The sequence below is a fragment of the Oryctolagus cuniculus genome, chromosome 4, assembly GCF_964237555.1.
Source record: "Oryctolagus cuniculus chromosome 4, mOryCun1.1, whole genome shotgun sequence".
In the NCBI taxonomy this organism is placed as follows: Eukaryota; Metazoa; Chordata; class Mammalia; order Lagomorpha; family Leporidae; genus Oryctolagus; species Oryctolagus cuniculus.
Genome location: NC_091435.1, coordinates 100,469,565 through 100,473,585, shown reverse-complemented (window position 1 = coordinate 100,473,585; position 4,021 = coordinate 100,469,565). Strand labels below are relative to the sequence as shown.

The 4,021-nt window shown below is 48.4% G+C and overlaps 1 pseudogene; it reads left to right on the top strand.

The window, feature by feature from the left end:
- Positions 1-143, top strand: LOC127483087 (small nucleolar RNA SNORA51; annotated as a pseudogene).
- Positions 144-4,021: the final 3,878 nt, after the last annotated feature.

Here is a 4,021-nt window from a genome sequence, read left to right as displayed (position 1 = left end):
GGCCTCCTGCTGTTTACCACAGGCTGAGTTCTTACACTGACTGTATAGAGGACTGTAAAGAGGAAGAAGAGCTGGCCCTCCCCATGTACACCTCAGCTAAGGCCTCGTCGTGCCTGGGCTGTATTCTGAGTGGGGGAACAAGGAGTTGAAAAAGATGAAAGAAAAAAAAAGTGGGTTGGCTAGGGTGAATTTTAAAATTTCACACGTGCCTATTTTAGATTTTAATCAGTACATCATGACAGATCTTCAATAATTGTTTTACATTTACAAAATTATGGCATTCCTGATGGCATTGATCCAATTCATTGGTGAGCAATGAAAATGCTGAAGTAGAAGGATCTAACCTTAAGTGAAATAGTGTTAAGTCTGGGTGGGTCCTCAATGATCTAGTGCATTTATAAAGTGCACACAGGACATATAAAATTTTTATATGGGATATAGTTTTTATTTCCATGGTTGTAAATTATATACTGTAAAATTCAACTAGCATGTCATGAGCATTTTAGTTTAGAATGAAACTGCTATGGATTGAACAGGATTTGGCTCCCTAAACTCATGCAGACATTTAAACAATGAAGTTTTATGTTAATGATGAATGGATTAGTTGGTTGTTGATAGATACTTGATTTAACTATGCCGTCTAAAGATAGGGCCTGTGGGAAGTGATTGGACTGGGTTGCATTGATAGGGTGGAGCCTTGATCCAATCATGATAACATAGGGAGAGGCTGCAGAGGGTATGTGAAGAATATGTTGGGCTTCCTGGTTCACTATGTGATCACCCTTCTGTCATCCTCTGGCCTCATCAGATGCCAAATAGCTTCTAGATGGAAAATAATGGCCCCAGTGCCATGATGCAGCAGGTAAAGCTGCTGAGTGCAGTGCCTGCATCCCATATGGGTGCCAGTTCGAGTCCCAGCTGCTCCACTTCCAATCTGGCTCTCTGCTATGGCCTGGGAAAGCAATGGAAGATGGCCTAAGTCTTTGGGCTCCTGCATCTTGTGGGAAACCCAGAAGAAACTCCTGGTTCCTGGCTTCAGATAGTTGCAGCTCCGGCTATTGCGGCCATCTGGGGAAAGAACCAGTGGATGGAAGACCTCTCTCTCTCTCTCTCTCTCTCTCTCTGCCTCTGCCTCTCTGTGACTCTGAAACTCTGCCTTTCAAATATATAAATACATCTTTAAAAAAAAAAAAAAGTGGAGCAGCTGTGCTTGAACCAGTGCCCATATGGGAGACCAATGTTTCAGGAGGTAGCTTTATTGCTACCCAACAACGCTGACCCCCACCCACTTAATTTTCACAAGTTACAATATAGGTATTATTAGTATTTGTGTTTTTTTAATATTTATTTTACTTGAAAGTCACAGTTTCACATAGAGAGAAGGAGAGGCAGAGGGAGAAAAAGAGAGGTTCTTCCATCCACTGGTTCACTCCACAATTGGCTGCAACAGCCAGAGCTGCACCAATCCAAAGCCAGGAGCCAGGAGCTTCTTCTGGGTCTCCCACACGGGTGCAGGGGCCCAAGCACTTGGGCCATCTTCTACTGCTTTCCCAGGCCGTAGCAGAGAGCCGGATGGGAAATGGAGCAGCCAGGACTCGAACCGGCACCCATATGGGATGCCGGCACTGCAGGTGGTGGCCTTAACCACTACACCACAGTGCTGGTCCCCAGTATTCGATTTTATAGATGATCCTGAGGCAAAACAGATGGAGTGGCTTCATCTGGGAAAAACATGACACTTGGAAGCTCTGGAAAGAAATCCCTAGGACAGGGGGCTATTGAGGCACAGAAGGTCAAGCCACTGCCTGCAACTTTGGCATCTCATGAGTGCCAGTCAAGTTACAGCTGCTACACTTCTGATCCAAATCCAGCTCCTTGCCAATGTACCTAGGAAAGCAGTGGAAGATGGCCTGAGTCCTTGGGCCCCTGCCACTCAAATGGATGGAGCTCCAGGCTCCTGGCTTTGGCCTGGCCCAGCTCTGGTCATTGCAGCCATTTGGGGAGTGAAGCAGTGGATGGAAGATCTCTCTTTCTCTCCCTTCCTCTTTACAACTCTGCCTCTCAAATAAATAAATAAATAAAAGTAAAAATCTTTTAATATCTACTTTTTAAAGATTATTTATTTTAAAAAAAGAGGCAGAGGCAGACACAGCGAGAGAGCAAGAGTGTGTATATGTGTGAGAGAGTGGTCTTCCATCTGCTGGTTCACTCCCCAAATGGCCACAATTGCTGGTGGTGGGCTGATCCGAAGCCAGGAGCTTCTTTGGGGTCTCCTATTTGGGTACAGGGGCCCAAAGACTTGGACTATCTTCTGCAGTTTTCCCAGGCCATAGCAGAGAGCTGGATCGGAAGTGCAGTAGCCAGGACTCAGACTAGCGCCCATATGGGATGCTGGTACTGCAGGCGGCAGCTTTACTAGTCCCAAATCTCTTAATATTAAAAGAGAGGGAGGGGGAGAGAGAGAAAAGACATCCCAGAATATTTTCTTGAGCCTTGAATAGCAGCAGCACTTTGATAGGGTTGTGAGAAACAGTCTGGGGTTGTGATGCTGACCCCAGATTTGCAGTTTAAGGGTGTAAGGTGTCTGGCGCATAACAGATCTTCCCAGGCAGACGAATCAATTTTTTTTTTATTTTTTTTTTTTATTTTTGACAGGCAGAGTGGACAGTGAGAGAGAGAGACAGAGAGAGAAAGGTCTTCCTTTGCCGTTGGTTCACCCTCCAATGGCCGCCGCTGCAGCCGGCGCACCGCGCTGATCCGATGGCAGGAACCAGGATCCAGGTGCTTTTCCTGGTCTCCCATGGGGTGCAGGGCCCAAGCACCTGGGCCATCCTCCACTGCACTCCCTGGCCATAGCAGAGAGCTGGCCTGGAAGAGGGGCAACTGGGACAGAATCCGGCGCCCCGACCGGGACTAGAACCCGGTGTGCCGGCGCCGCAAGGTGGAGGATTAGCCTATTGAGCCACGGCGCCGGCTCAGACGAATCAATTAATTCACAGGCTTTTATTAGGATTCCGCTCCCGGGCAGGGTTCCCCGGTCCCAACAGAGCAACAGAGCGGGGGCCGGGGAAGTCGTGCATCAGATATTGGGAGAGCTTCTTTTATAGATTCAGGGCATGGGAGTTAAAGGTTGAGGCGGGTCTGATCCTCATGGTTGACCTTTAGGTACCCGCAGGGACCCTGACAAGGACTTTTCTTCCCCGGAAGTACAGGTAGGGACTTCTCCATTCCTGGAAGTACAGGCCTTCCTCCTTGCGGATCCCAAAGCTACCAAAGGGCAGCTTAACTACAAAGTTTAAGGATAGTAGCCAGGGCCAGCACTGTGGCACAGCAGGTAAAGCAGTTGCCTGCAGTGCTGGCATCCCATATGGGAGCAGGTTCAAGTTCCAGCTGCTCCAATTTCAATCCAGCTCTCTGCTATGGCCTGGGAAAGCTGCAGAAGATGGCCCATGCCTTTGGCCTTCTGCACCCATGTGGGAGATATGGAAGGAGCTCCTGGCTCCTGGCTTCAGCTCGGCCCAGTCCCGGTTGTTGCTGCCATTTGTGGAGTTAACCAGCGGATGGAGGAGCTCTCTGTCTCTCCCTTTCTCTCTCTGTAGCTGTGCCTTTCAAATAAATAAATTTAAATAAAATAAAAAATAAAAACAGTAGCCAAGGACACACCAAGTTTCAGGTCTGACGTGTAAAGTAATTACACACATACAGGGTGAGAGGTACCCCAGAGAGGCAATCACACAAACACAGATGTCCCTTCTGTCTCACGACGTCCTAACCCTACCTCACTCCACCTCCTTCTCCCTAAGGCAGCCATGACAGTCAGCTACGCCTAAGATGGACAGAGCTTTAGGGAACTTCGAAGTGAGAAGGGAGGAGGAAAGGAAGTTGCAGGGTGGAACGAACCACTATCCTGCCAAGAGCGTCCCTGCCCATAACAAGTTTTGCCTCTGCCCTCAAGAGAAATGGCGCCGGCATAGACGCGTTTCCGTTCACGGAACCAAACAGAATAGGAGAGGACCAGGGA